This window comes from Chrysemys picta, chromosome 2 (assembly GCF_011386835.1).
Source record: "Chrysemys picta bellii isolate R12L10 chromosome 2, ASM1138683v2, whole genome shotgun sequence".
In the NCBI taxonomy this organism is placed as follows: Eukaryota; Metazoa; Chordata; order Testudines; family Emydidae; genus Chrysemys; species Chrysemys picta.
Window position 1 is genome coordinate 258,459,933 of NC_088792.1, and position 16,146 is coordinate 258,476,078.

General features: G+C 43.3%; 1 protein-coding gene across 4 annotated transcripts in view; it reads right to left on the reverse strand.

Annotated features, from left to right (window-relative positions):
• RSPO2 (R-spondin 2) overlaps positions 1 to 16,146 on the reverse strand; it is a 180,670-nt gene that overhangs the window by 55,539 nt on the left and 108,985 nt on the right. The window lies entirely within an intron of this gene.

Sequence of the window (16,146 nt, forward strand, 5' to 3'; positions counted from 1 at the left end):
TTTTCATTGGGGGTTCCACACTCTGTCTTTGGTTCCCATCTTTTCTCTTCTATATCTATCTCTGGGTAATCTCATCTTCAAACCCAAATTCAGCCATAGTCTCTATGTGGATAACTCACAGATCTACCTCTCTCTGCTCCATGCCTGTTTCTGTATTCCCAGACTAAAATCTCAGTCTGTTTCTCTGACATCTCCTCATGGATGTCTAGCCATCAGCTCAAGCATAACATGGATAAAACAAAGCTCCTTATCTTCCCCCCAAAATCCTTTCTTGATTTTGACAATACCACCATCCTGTTTGTTGCTCAGGCCCATAACCTGGGCATTGTCTTTGACTTGGACCTCTCTCTAGGTGCTCACATCCAGGCTATGTCTAAATCTTCAGATTTTTTTCTTCATAACTCCTCTAAGATATGGCCTTTCCTATCCATCCACATAACTAAACCCTCATCTAAATTTTCATAATCTCATGTCTCAATTACTGCAACGTCCTTTTCTCTGCTCTTAACAAATGCAACCTTGTCTTACTCATATCCATCCTTACATCTCCCATTCACTATTTGAGATGCCAACTCCAATCGACCTGTAATACCAGCCTCCATTGCCCATGCTTTAAATTTGCCAGCAAACATCTTTGTGCCTTCTCACATGCTGTCCCTCATTCTTGGGAAAAGCTTCCCATAAACAACTTTAAAACTAATACATTATTTGCCTTCCAAACCCTCCTTAAAATGCTCATTTTCAATTATGCCTAGAAAAAAATTGACAATGACGAGACTGCTGGTGTGCTGAGACCACAGCCTGCCTATCACGATGATGAATATTGTTTCATTGTTTCTTGTGCTCCCCCATTTGTCTGTCTGTATACACCTGTCATGTCTTGTCTTATACTTAGATGGTGAGTTCTTTAAGGCAGGGACCATCTTTTTGTGCTGTGTTTGTACAGAACCTAGCATAATGGGGTCTTGGTCTAGGACTAGGGCTCCTAAGTGTTACAGTAGTACAAATAATTAATGGAAAATAATAAAAGCCTGCCCTGAACAAACAGGATGGCTCGGGGACACACCTTACTTCTGGCTTGGCTCCCTTCCACTCACAGAGGGCAGGATTTTGCCCCTCAAGACATACACTGAATAGACATATTCCTTTCTAATGAATAACTACAGTTATTGAGGCTGACTTGTAATACACAAAGCCCTCAGAACAAATCTAGTAGAACAAGAAACGTGGTCACTCTTTAAAGAGGCCGTTCATTTTATTAACATTCTAACATTGCTATTTCATAACATCAACTAATTAAATGCAGATCAATTATTGGGAATTCATTCATGTAGCAGTCATCATCTGGTCTGTGAATAATCAATCCTATGGTAGATTATGCAATTAATGAGGGTCATCAATACAAAAAAGAAAAGAGGTGGTGGATAGACTGTTGTGCCAGAACAGATCCTTCTTTTCCCTATAGCCTTATCATTTGGATGTGATCCAACCATTAGCCATGCTTATTCTTTCCTATAAAAGAAGTGTCACTCATCTTTGCTTGCAAGTAAGAACTTCGAGAGGAATTATAGCTCTGCAGACTGGCATTTATTACAGTCTTTTCCAGCTTTGACCTGAAGAGGAAGTTAGATCGTAAAGGTAAAATCCCACAAGCCTATTGCCAAATAAAATATACAGCACACTAGGAGCACAGCTAACCCAAACAAAAGAAATAATATTTTTCAATTCACCTAATACGAGTACTGCAGTGCAATCTCTTTATCATGAAAGTTGAACTTACAAATGTAGAATTATGTACAAAAAATAACTGCATTCAAAAATAAAACAATGTAAAATACTCAGTCCTACTTCTTGTTCAACCAATCGCCTAGACAAATAAGTTTTCTTACATTTTCAGGAGATAATGCTGCCCGCTTCTTGTTTACAATGTCACCTGAAAGTGAGAACAGGTATTTGCATGGCATTGTTGTAGCTGGCGTCGCAAGATATTTACCTGCCAGATAGGCTAAAGGAGGTGCAAGGACATACCAGCAGCTTCCAGAAGCCACCTGAGGTAAGCGCTGCCCGGAGCCCGGAGACCGTACCCCCAGCCCTGCTTCAGCCCCCTCCTGCATCCCAACCTCCTGCCCCAGCCCTGAGTCTCCTCCTGCACTCCAAACCCCTCAGCCCCAGCCCCACCCCAGAGCCCCCACCCCCAGCTGAAGCCCTCACTCCATCCTGCTCCCCAACCTCCTGCCCCAGCTTGGAACCCTCTCCTGCAGCCAAACTCCCTCCCAGAGTACGCATCCCCTGCCACACTCCAAACCCCTCAGCCCCAGCCCAGAGCCCCCTTCTGCACCCCAAACCCCTTATTCCTGGTCCCACACCAGATCCCGCACCCCTAGCCGGAGCCCTCACCCCCTCCTGCACCCAAAACCCCTGCCCCAGCCCGGTGAAAATGAGTGAAGGTGGGGGAGAGCGAGCGATGGAGGGATGGAGTGAGCAGGGGCAGGGCCTTGGAGAAGGGGCGGGACAGGGGTGGGGACGGCTCCATGTCTAGTTGGCAGCCGATTTCAAGCAGAGTGCCCCAAGGGTTGGTCCTGGGGCCAGTTTTGTTCAATATCTTTATTAATGATCTGGAGGATGGTGTGGACTGCACTCTCAGCAAGTTTGCAGATGACACTAAACTGGGAGGTGTGGTAGATATGCTGGAGGTAGGGATCAGATACAGAGGGACCTAGACAAATTAGAGGATTGGGCCAAAAAAAACATGATGAGGTTCAAGAAGGACAAGTGCAGAGTCCTGCACTTAGGACGGAAGAATCCTATGCACTGCTACAGACTAGGGACCGAATGGCTAGGTAGCAGTTCTGCAGAAAAGGACCTAAGGGTCACAGTGGATGAGAAGCTGGATATGAGTCAACAGTGTGCTCTTGTTGCCAAGAAGGCTAACGGCATTTTGGGCTGTATAAGTAGGGGCATTGCCAGCAGATCGAGGAACGTGATCGTTCCCCTTTATTCGACATTGGTGAGGCCTCATCTGGAATACTGTGTCCAGTTTTGGGCTCCACTCTACAAGAAGGATGTGGAAATATTGGAAAGAGTACAGTGGAGGGCAACAAAAATGATTAGGGGTCTGGAGCACATGACTTATGAGGAGAGGCTGAAGGAACTGGGATTGTTTAGTCTCCAGAAGAGAAGGATGAGGGGGGATTTGATAGCTGCTTTCAACTACCTGAAGGAGGGTTCCAAAGAGGATGGAGCTCGGCTGTTCTCAGTGGAGGCAGATGACAGAACAAGGAGCAATGGTCTCCAGTTGCAGTGCGGGAGGTCTAGATTGGATATTAGGAAACACTCTTTCACTAGGAGGGTGGTGAAGCACTGGAATGCGTTACCTAGGGAGGTGGTGGAATCTCCTCCCTTGGAGGTTTTTAAGGCCCAGCTTGACAAAGCCCTGGCTGGGATGATTTAGTTGGGAATTGGTCCTGCTTTGAGCAGGGGGTTGGACTAGATGACCTCCTGAGGTCCCTTCCAACCCTGATATTCTATGATTCTAAGAGTGTTCGGTTTTCTGCAATCAGAAAGTTGGCAGCACTACCCTGTGATGGGGTATATCAACTCCACACTAAGTCAACAAAGGGTAAATTGCTGCTGTGGGCCCACTGATCTTCCCCCCCCCCCCCCGGTACACCTGTACTCGCTGTCAGGTACTGAGGGGCAGTTAAAAAGGAAAGAGGACAACTCAGTTGGAAGAAGAACAAGATGCTCCAAGATGGAAAGGACCAGCCTATAACCTCTGTAGACGCTGCTTACTGCCAGAGTCCTCTGGAGGAGGGTAGGACTAGCACAGAACTACTGAGTTTGTTTTGTTTGCTTTACTACAAAAAAATAAAATAAAAAGGCTACTGAGTGGTATGCACTGCCTGGGCCTGAGAGGGCCTACTGAGACTGTTGCAGGGAACCGGGGGAGGGGAGGGGAAGAGGAAACTACTTCAGTAAACTTCATGGACTTTTGCACCCTACTTGAGTCTGCCCTGTGGTTAGTCTTGGACGTTAAAATGTGGACAATTCCCCCTACAGAATGCCCAGCTACCTGGGCTAGGCACAGGAGCATGAGTTTGCCTCTCAAAACACTAAGTGGGTGTTTCTAATCTTCTCTGGCTAACTTTCTATTTTACCCAATCTTGTCTCAAATATTTCTCATGAATAAAAAATGTTATCAGGAACAGTCTGGTCACAACAAAGTTGTGATAGCTGTAAAAGCAGCCACCTTAGAAAAAGTACGATTTGGACGATCTAACATAGCAATTAGCTCACACATACAATGTGAATTGGGAGTGTTACACTCAACTGTAGGGGGGGAAACCGAGGACACTCCTAACTATTGGACTGTTGAGCTAGCTATTTAAATTGTCATAATTTATTTATATTGTGGCTGAACAATTACTTCTAACTATTTTTTTAAACTGATTCTTATCAGATTGCATTATTTTTCTTTAGTAAAGTGATAAGAATTGGCTTCTGCGCAACAACATGATTAGAGGTTAATAGATATTTTAACACAAATCCTGCTAAGTTTGAACTTTAACTCAGCCTTATGAATATGAAGCAGACATTTAGTCTACGAGGTCACTTGCTCTGTGTGTATCATCCATTTTCACTTCTAGATGTGTTAGATTAGCAAGGGCCAGATTAAAGAATTTTGGGGCTCCATGCACTATGGAAATTGGGTGAGTGCAGGAGGCACCTTCCTTAAACTCAGAGTATGTGGTGTACAGTCTGCAAAATATGAGAACAAGAACATCTCAATGTATTGATTATTAATAAATGAGAGAAGACTTTAAAAATCTAATATTTAATGTCTTTATTAACAAACATGGCAATTTGATTTTTTTAAACATAATTCCCCCATACACACCCTCTGTCTCCTTTTGCTCTGGGAAATATTTGTTAAGTAAGCTAATTGTTTGGATGTATTATGAAATGTGACTTAGAAACGAATTTGACCTTGCCCAGCTGGCTCCCCAGCTATAGGGGAAAGGGTTCCTGATAAAAGCAGAACTTGCCAGAGACCATACGAAAAGACAAAGTACATTGGTGCATTGGATATCTGATCCAGAGACTCTTGCTGCCACTTGAAAAATAGGCAGGGCTGAGAAAGGAACTTTACCAGCTCCTGAGGGAATGGATGTAATGATTGGCAGGACTCATATCTGGGTTGGTAGAGTCACCAGGCAATGGCTACCCTCACTCGGCGGCTGGCCACTCCCTGTCATCTGCAAAGTTCAGCAGACTACAGGAAGTCTTGCCCAAGAGACCTTATTAGCAGTGCCTTGGAGGTTCTTGATTGGCCCATTGGCCCCATATAAGCCCACAGGGCATACCAGGAAATGTCCAGGCAACAATGCAGATCCCTTGCGAGCTGCCACAACCAACTCTGCTTCTCTTCTCCTGAACTCCCGGCATTGACTTTGGTTCTACCTTGGATTCTGAGCCTCGATCAGGACTCGGAACCCTCACACATGTTCTGACCTCTAGCACTGACCTGGGCCCAGAAGTCTGACCTCAAGCCCCTCACAAGGACACTGACAAAGGGCCACTGAGTCTCAGCTGGTTCTGGACACAAGTTTGATCCAGACCAATACAAATAAAGGACTGACTCTGAGACACTGATTGTGAGATTGAACTTCAGAAGCCAAGAAAGCAGGAAAGCTTCCCCTTGGGAAGAAGGGTGTTTTGGGGTACCATAATGGCCAGCTACCTGGACCCTGAAGAGAACACTCTGGCTCTGATAGCTAATGACACCAATCCCAGCAAGGAGGCAGAATGAGCCAAGAATGAGCTGAACCATGAAAAGTGACTGAGAAACCAGACCCATTCCAGAAGCCCCCCTGCTCTTACATGGCTCTGACTGCTTCGGCCATCCAGGACAGTGCCAAGCAAAGGCCCATCTGCCCAGGGTGCCAAACTGCCTGTGCATCTGACTAGGGTGCCAAACCTGAGTGATGCTGTGACCCGAGTGCCAGGTTGTAGTGCTACTCTCTGAAGTGTGGCCTGCCCAGCTCCCTCATCATAAGTCATGACTCAGGGTAGTGGCCAAGCCAAACTTGGTCAGGACCCAAGAAGGGTTGCCACCTCCAAGAGATAGGAAAACTGGCCACTGCCTCCCCACCAGCCTGACCTCTCCCCTCAGCCATGACTCCCTACAGCCACGCCCTCCGAGGAGCCTCAGTCCAGGAAGCCCCTCTCCACCTTGGTTCTTCCTCCTTCCTCCTCCCTGCTGGCAAGCCTCAAGTCCATCCAGCTTTCCAGTGCAGAGAGGGGCAGGAGTCTCCACCACTGCATCAGCATGCTGAGGATCTTGCACATGGAGTGGGACCTGGGTGCCACGAAGCAGTGCTCCCAGTGGCCATGTGGCCTTCACATAGTAGTGGAAGCAGCCACCAGTGCCCCTGCATGCAGCAATGGCTGTCAGTTGCAATGTGCCAGGGAGTGGGAGGAGATGAGTTCCTGTTGTAACTTACCAGTGAAAACCACCCTGGCACATTGCGACTAGCATCACAGGGGATGCTAAGCTGGCTATAATCAGGTGTTCAGGGGTCCCCCTGACATTGCGGGCCCTGTTCAAGTGCATTGCAGGTGCACTAGTTAATCTGTGCCTGAGATTAGCTCCAGAGCCATTGTTATCCAGATTCAAGAGAAACATGTTAAATGTAAGGGCAACTTTAGAATAGGACATCAAAGATATTCCATTCAACCACATACTTCCTCATTCATCTGGTTGCAAGAGATATGTGCAAACAAGACTGCATAAAAAACTAGGCAAAATACTATTTATTATAGGTTCGCCTCTTCTCTAGCTGGAAGTGAAAACTGCAATACATCAGGCTGTGTGACACCACCTTCCAGGATGCAGGAGGCAACACAACTGGTCATTCATTAGCCCTAAGGAAAGAGGGAGCATGGCTGTCCACCTTCCTCAGTTTTCTTTGCTTCCTCAATGTGAAAGAAGAAAGATCCTCTTCTGCCATCATTAATTTTTTCTAGTCCTGCTGTGGGCAGCAAAAGTAACATCCAGCATGTGAGAGACTTGTTCCCCTTTGTCTGAAATAGTCATTGGGCCAAGACGCTGACTCTATAGGTCAGTGGTGAGGATATGCACATAGGAGACCCATGTTCAAGTCCCTCTTCCACTGAATATTTATTTATACCAAGTGGTACAGCTTCAACAGGTTAGGTTGACAGAGCCCACCTTCATCATAAATAGCCCAGTAATTAGGGAACTCACCGAAAGACCTAGGTTCATGTCCCTGCTCTTTATTAGGCAGAGTGATGATTTGAACCTGAGTCTCTCACAGCCTGGGTAAGAACTCCAACCAAGAGGCTATTGGGTATAAGAAAGGGGGGTTGGCAGCACCAATGCCACCATTTGTTGTGAGAAAAGACTGACCTGGTTTAGGCACCTAATTCCAGGAGAAGGCTCACAGCTATGAATCCTGAGTGAAGGGAGGTGCCTCCCTTCAGCCTGGATTTAGGCACCTAAATCCTTGAGGGGGTGGGTTTAGGCCACACCCGTCTCCTCAGCATTTCCTACTGTCTAGGTAAAACAGCTCCCCACTCAATTTGTTGGCTTCTTGTAATCCATAAGACGCCTACCTCTCCCCATGCATTGTATAGGGAGTCTGGGCACCCAACTCAGGGCTATGGATTCCTGTAGGTGGCCTGTTGCCTAAAAATTCAGCACTGCAATGCTGATCACTTTATGGATCAATCCTGTCATGTGATCATTTTGCTAGAGAAGGGCTCCAATATTGTTCTTCAAATGCACTGAAGTATTTCAAGAAAAATATTAAACAAACTCAAATATTAAGTTTGCAGAGTTCAAAGCCCCTTCCACAATTCACACCACAGTCATGAAAATGACTTACAATTTACTGGTTTCAGAGTAGCAGCCGTGTTAGTCTGTATCCGCAAAAAGAAGAACAGGAGTACTTGTGGCACCTTAGAGACTAACAAATTTATTAGAGCATAAGCATGCATCCGAAGAAGTGGGCTGTAGTCCACGAAAGCTTATGCTCTAATAAATTTGTTAGTCTCTAAGGTGCCACAAGTACTCCTGTTCTTCTTTTTATAATTTACTGTGCACTTTGCTACCTTAATGCAAAAGTGAAGAACAACATTATTTTCCCTATAATTTAGCTGTTAGCTTTTTACAAATGGGGCACACATTAAACTGGTTTATGCAGAATAGGGATTAATCCTGCGCATAATACAAAGGAAAATATTTCAGTATTGGAGACTGGTAGAGTGACGCTACAGATTGCCCATTGTGATCCTATAGAAATAGGAATATGTATGCTCTTTTTGAAACTGAAGTGGAGACTACAAACAACATAGCTGTATAATCTTTATTTGTGACTTAATTCAAAACCCGCACAATCCAAGGGCAGGCATTTCCCGTGCCAGGGGGAGAAACTGTAGACTTTTTTTAGTGGCTGTTTCTCTGTAGCAGTCAGCACTATTATCATTCCTAAACTTTATCTTTTAGCAAAGAGAAGAAACACATTTTAAAACTTAGTACAACGTTCTCCATTTAAAGCAGATGTTGATATGCTGATAGTCCAGATAATCAGATTTAGCATCTGACAAAAGCTTGTTCCTGAACTAAATGCACTAACAAGCATGCCAGGCTTTATTGGTTAAGCCATACTAAAAAAATCTTGTATTCTGGAAGCTCTCCAGGATAGCTTCATTTTGTCCCTTCTTGCTCCCACTTGTTAGTTCCTGCTCAAACTGTTCAGAATGAGCATTGGCTAAAATAGCCAAATATTTACTTACTCATTATAATTTCTGTCCCAACCAATCTGAATTCATTTGTAAAATGCAAAGTGTCTTTGGTGGAGTCTACTTCTTAAAGACTAATCTGCTGCTGCTGAATTGGTACTTCCTTTCTGCTTCTTAAAAACCAGTGTGCTTCTTTGCATCATGCTCTGTAGTTGAACATTATGGGGTATATTTTCAGACACGCTAAAGCCAGGCCTCTCTGTTTGTGGATGCAGTTGGCACCCAAAAAGTTATGGGGGCAAGTTTAAGAAGTGATACCTCTACATATACAAATTAAGTACTCAAAATTGCCACTACTCAGAGCTGCATTCTCTGTTTTCACCCTCTAACTAGTTATAGGTATAAATGTATACATAGCTCATACCTGGAAAAGGGAAGCCACCATTAGATCAGATTTGTATTCAGAAGCATTTTAAAAAAACTCAGAAGATGTCCAGACTTGGGCCACTGCTCCCACATTCCAGTACTGAAACTATAGTAGACATCTAGGCTATGTTATTGCAACTCCATGTACATATTTCCATTTACAATGCTGATGAGACCCATAAACTCTAGTTTTAAGTTAGTAACAGCACCAGAAAAATGTTTTGAAATCTTCAGAACACATGCATTACCAACCAAAACAACAGCATAACTTTATTGCTGTAAACCTTAACTCTCTCACAACCCACACCATTAACACATATCTCAATTTATATGGTAATCTCCTCAAAGCAGGATCATTGTCTTTTGTCTATAATGTGCCATGGACATCTAAGGCATGGTTTAAATAATGGAATGGAACCCTTATGTTTCTAAGTTCTGAACAAGTTAGACTGGATTCCTATTTGAGGATGGATATTTTTTAAATAAATCAAAGCAACTTTAAAATTAATATACAATTTATGACCTGTACCTCTACAGTATCTGAACTGTTTTTTTAAATATTTTCTTAGTCAGTCTATTGTCCACAAAATGTATTGTAAGCTAGAGATGTATAGGCTACATACGCTTCAGCTATTATACAAGGATTTTGGAACTACAAATTTGTGGCCTACACCAGAGATCATTAAATGAATAGGCCAAATAATGGATTGTATACACAGTAAATTTAGACCTACTCTTTTTTTTAAAAATTCAAGTTTGGTTCTCGTTAGTGGAGGTCTAGCTGCTAATTGGTATTTTGTGCATTTTTGGAGTTTAGCTTTACACAAGAACTGTTAAACATATTTCTGTTCTTTACTGTCTAGCATCAGTATGATGGAATGGCCAGAGCAGGAGAACCTAGAACAGAAGGAATCTGGATAGAGTGTTGTCTTATCAGGCTTCCCCCAGCCAAAGTTTTCTGTAGCCAAAGTTCTAAACAGAAAGCATAAGCTATCAGACATCAGCAAAAGACAAAACAGAAAAGCTTCAGGCTTCTTTCAGCCTAGAATGCACACAAACATAAGAGAGCTTTCTACAGCACATATTATAGATTGGAACACGTCAGGGAGACTGGTTTTCCACTATAAGGATCTCCCAAATCCATGGCAGATGACAGAACAAGGAGCAATGGTCTCAAGTTGCAGTGGGGGAGGTCCAGATTGGATATCAGGAAAAACTATTTCACTAGGAGCGTGGTGAAACACTGGAATGCGTTACCTAGGGAGGTGGTGGAGTCTCCTTCCTTGGAGGTTTTTAAGGCCCGGCTTGACAAAGCCCTGGCTGGGATGATTTAGCTGGGAATTGGTCCTGCTTTGAGCAGGGGGTTGGACTAGATGACCTCTTGAGGTCCCTTCCAACTCTGATATTCTATGATTCTATGATTCTATGATTCATTCTCCAGGAAGGGGGAATATGAAAACAGCATAAAGAGATGCTCACTGCAATTAGACTTGTCAGAAATTCCCTCTAAACTCCTGTGACCAATTAGGACCTGGTTGCAGTATCAAGGGGAGCCCTTCTTCCTGCAATGCTGCCACAGCTTTCAGAGGAGCATCTAGTCATGTGGAGTAAGATTTAACTTAATGTGCAAGATACAATAGTGGTCACAATTCCTGGTCAGACGCTAAAATGATGAAGCCTGATGAGGCAGGAGCAAAAACCTTTGCATTTCTCATTAAAATAGGAGTGTTCTTACACACATCATTTACTAGCCTACACCACTGCACTTGCAATCTTCTTGAAAGCTTTTTGTATTACCACAGATGTAACCATATGGCAGATATTTATACATAGTCTTCAAAGATCTTTGAGAGCAGGGTGTGCAAGCAGCATGTCTTGGTCAATTCTTGAGGCAGAGTTACTCCCTGGGAACTGGGTATTGGTGTTGTGCTGAGATTCCCAAAAGAAGGGATTGCCCTATATGCTGTCTACCCACCTCTGTTCCAGGACTGATGTATGGTGTGTAAATAAAACTAGTTACTCTTAGGCCTGGCCTACACTAGGAAATTAATTCAGTATAACTACATCACTCAGGGGAATGAAAACTCCACAGCCCTAAGATAAATGTCTATCAGGGATGGTCTAGACAGAATTTGGTCCTGCCATGAGGGCAGGGGACTGGACTCAATGACCTCTCGAGGTCCCTTCCAGTCCTAGAATCTATGAATCTAAGTGACACAGATAAACAAACCTAACCCCCAGTATAGACAGCGTTAGGTCAACAGGAAAGTTCTCCCATCTACCGCTTCTTGGGGAGGTGGAATACCACTGCTGACAGGAGAAGTCCTGCCGTCAGCCTAATCAGCATCTCCACAGAAGTGGTGCAGCAATACTGTTTTAAGTCCAGACAAACCCTAAGAATATAAGTGTCACCATTTCCTCCTCCACTGGAAGCCAGTCTGAAAGACCCTAGACATCTACTATCACTTGTCAGAGGTGCAGCAATACACTAAGCTATTCATCCAAAAAACCAAGAAAAGATATGCTCTCTTCTCTTGTTGAGAAACCGTCACCCAACAATGCTATTGGGTACTTTGAGCGTGAGGGGGGGAGGGGGGGAAAGTAGGAGACCCGGTAATGATACAAAAGGATTTTAAACTGCTGTATTTAGTTTCTTAAGCACAGTACTGAAAACATTGCTTTGCCACCATTTACTGAAAATAGGGGAAGAACTGAAATAAAATTAGCTAAAATTGGTAAAAAATGGAGTGGCAGGAGTAGACTGTGACATTAAGGTGCATAAGTTAACAATTAAGCATATGCTAAAAGAAATAAGGTGACAGTTTATAGTTTAAAAGTTTGGTAATTTAAGTGTGCATACAATGATGGCAAATAGCCAAGGACAGTGAATTGGCAGTTTCAAGCAGTTTGGCCTATGGCTGGTGCGCTGGGAGGCAGAGTAAGGACTGAGGTCCGGTAAAGGTCACTCCAAAACTGAAGCAAGGGGTCAGTCAGACATGCTCAGTCCAAAACTAGGTGAGGGTCCCCAGACCACAGTAGTAAACATCCCATAATACTAAGTCTTTGTTTGACAGTTAGACTTAGCATTTATGATTGGTCCATACTTATAGACCAATCAGAGAGGATCTGAAGGTGATTGGACAACAGGTATGCTAACACTAGGATTGGCAAACAAACCAATCAGAACAGGCCAATAATTGTATAAAAGACAGAGAGCAAGCAAGCAAAAGTCAGTCAAGTCAGGAGCAGGAGAAGGAGAACCAGAAGAAACCTAAAAGAGCAAAGGAATCAGAAGAAGCAGCAGAAGCAACTGCAGGGTAACAGCAGCAGTGCTGCTGAGAGAGAGCAGAAGGATCCTTAGACAGAGCAAAGAGACGCCTACAGAGAGTAAACATGTTAGCTATAGTATAGGACAGCGGTTCTCAAACTGTGGGTCGGGACTCAAAAGTGGGTCACAACCCCATTTTAATGGGGTCGCCAGAGCTGGTGTTAGACTTGCTGGGGCCTAGGACCAAAGACTGAGCCCTACCACCCTGAGCCAAAGCCTGAGCCCCATGGCCCTTGGGCTCAGTTTACAGGTCCCCACAACTGGTGCTGAAGCCGTTGGGCTTCAGCTTTGGCCCACCCTCCTGAGGCAGCAGGGTGTGGGCGGGTTCAGGCTTCGGTCCCTCCTCCTGGGGTCATTTAGTAATAGGGCTGGCTCTAGGCACCAGTGTTCCAAGCATGTTCTTGGGGTGGCACTTTTCAAGGGGCGGCACTACAGGGGTTTTTTTTTGCTTTGGTGGCGGCACTCCAGACCCTTTTTTTTTTTTTTTTTTTTTTGCTGGGGGTGGCAAAAAACTTGGAGCTGGGCCTGTTTAGTGATCTTTGTTGTCAGAAGGGGATCAAGGTGCAGTGAAGTTTGAGAACCCATGGTAGTAGGATATAGGATAGAAACAGGGTTAATGAATGTATATGCTTTGGATAATAAAAATGAGAGCGTCTGTGGTGTGTATGTTTATGTTACTATGTATAAAGTTTAGAGTTTATTAAGATTGCTGTCAGTGTCCTGCATAGGACTGATATGTGCAGAATATAATCCTTTAAGCCATTCCAACTATGACATTACGGTCTTGGGTAGTTTAATTTGTATACTTGTGCTAAGGGATTTATGTTTAAATTTAGGCTTAGATTAATTGTATTAGGAAAGAAAATACTTTGTTTTGGAAAAGTACTGCCTGGGTGTCAATAGTTTGAGTGGAGGGCTGTATCAATGTCCCAGGGTGAACAGATCTAGTCTGTTCTGGGGAGTTTCCTGAAGGACATAGGGAGATCCTTGGTAAACCCTGGCAATTCTACTAAGGAGGCCCCCTCATTTCACCTTGCAGGAACAAATTAATAGATCAGCATCTTGGGAACCCAAAAGTCAGCCATAGAAGGGTTACTCTGGGATCCTTGAGTGTGTTCTTGGGGTAACAGTAAGTGTTGATATACAACTAACATTTGGTGTAACTTTTTTTTCCTTGATGTAACTCTGTCTCTACCTAGGAAGGTGCAGATCCATACTACAAAACTGTTGAAACACACATGGCATTTCAAAACTATTTTCCTAAATAACAGGAACATATTTAATTGAAAAGTGAATCTAAAGCAGCAATTCCACATGCCAATAATGTGAGTTAAATAGCTGCTGCTATTTCTCCTTAAGAACTAACCACCCAAATAATCAGGATGTGGCTGAAGACATTACAGAAATTTCCAAATATTTGTTACCGCTGTCCCAATAAAATATACTTAATCAAACAGCAATATTTTATTCTAAATGTCTGCTTTTAGAATAAGGTAGATAATAAACCTTTAAAAATTGTGAATTTTACATGTTAAGTAATAATACCACAATAAAATTATCTGCATATATTAAACTTTAATGATCATATATACTCTGCCACCTGAAAAATGGTTGGGCTTCAGTTACACTCAGAGTCATCTGTTGGCAAAGACCTATCAGAACTCTTATTTCATGATGTAGCCAGAACAGAACCACCTGGGAGCTCTGTAATAGCCAGAGCTATAGCCCTGTTCAGCTGAGGTTATTAATCCTGTTAAAATGGTTTCTTCCCAAGAAAAATCTGATACTGGATGACATCCAAGACCATTAGCTCTTAAGATTCCAGAGTAGCTGGAAAGGTATTTAACTAAATCAGCTAAACAGCCAGTTATGGCTGTCATGCTAGGAGTCTACTACAGGCCACCTAACCAGGTGGAAGAGGTGGATGAGGCTTTTTTTAAGCAACTAACAAAATCATCCAAAGCCCAAGATTTGGTGGTGATGGGGGACTTCAACTATCCTGATATATGTTGGGAAAATAACAGAGCGGGGCACAGACTATCCAACAAATTCTTGGACTGCATTGCAGACAACTTTTTATTTCAGAAGGTTGAAAAAGCTACTAGGGGGGAAGCTGTTCTAGACTTGATTTTAACAAATAGGGAGGAACTCGTTGAGAATTTGAAAGTAGAAGGCAGCTTGGGTGAAAGTGATCATGACATCATAGAGTTTGCAATTCTAAGGAAGGGTAGAAGGGAGAACAGCAAAATAGAGACAATGGATTTCAGGAAAGCAGATTTTGGTAAGCTCAGAGAGCTGATAGGTAAGGTCCCATGGGAATCAAAACTGAGGGGAAAAACAACTGAGGAGAGTTGGCAGTTTTTCAAAGGGACACTATTAAGGGCCCAAAAGCAAGCTATTCCGCTGGTTAGGAAAGATAGAAAATGTGGCAAAAGACCACCTTGGCTTAACCACGAGATCTTGCATGATCTAAAAAATAAAAAGGAGTCATATAAAAAATGGAAACTAGGACAGATTACAAAGGATGAATATAGGCAAACAACACAGGAATGCAGGGGCAAGATTAGAAAGGCAAAGGCACAAAATGAGCTCAAACTAGCTACGGGAATAAAGGGAAACAAGAAGACTTTTTATCAATACATTAGAAGCAAGAGGAAGACCAAAGACAGGGTAGGCCCACTGCTTAGTGAAGAGGGAGAAACAGTAACAGGAAACTTGGAAATGGCAGAGATGCTTAATGACTTCTTTGTTTCCGTCTTCACTGAGAAGTCTGAAGGAATGCCTAACAGTGAATGCTAATGGGAAGGCGGTAGGTTTAGCAGATAAAATAAAAAAAGAACAAGTTAAAAATCACTTAGAAAAGTTAGATGCCTGCAAGTCACCAGGGCCTGATGAAATGCATCCTAGAATACTCAAGGAGCTAATAGAGGAGGTATCTGAGCCTCTAGCTATTATCTTTGGAAAATCATGGGAGACAGGAGAGATTCCAGAAGACTGGAAAAGGGCAAATATAGTGCCCATCTATAAAAAGGGAAATAAAAACAACCCAGGAAACTACAGACCAGTTAGTTTAACTTCTGTGCCAGGGAAGATAATGGAGCAAGTAATTAAGAAAATCATCTGCAAACACTTGGAAGGTGGTAAGGTGATAGGGAACAGCCAGCATGGATTTGTGAAGAACAAATCATGTCAAACCAATCTGATAGCTTTCTTTGATAGGATAACGAGCCTTGTGGATAAGGGTGAAGCTGTGGATGTGGTATACCTAGACTTTAGTAAGGCATTTGATACGGTCTTGCATGATATTCTTATTGATAAACTAGGCAAATACAATTTAGATGGGGCTACTATAAGGTGGGTGCATAACTGGCTGGATAACCGTACTCAGAGAGTTGTTATTAATGGTTCCCAATCCTGCTGGAAAGGCGTAACGAGTGGGGTACCGCAGGGGTCTGTTTTGGGACCGGCTCTGTTCAATATCTTCATCAACGACTTAGATATTGGCATAGAAAGTACGCTTATTAAGTTTGTGGATGATACCAAACTGGGAGGGATTGCAACTGCTTTGGAGGACAGGGTCATAATTCAAAATGATCTGGACAAATTGGAGAAATGGTCTGAGTTAAACA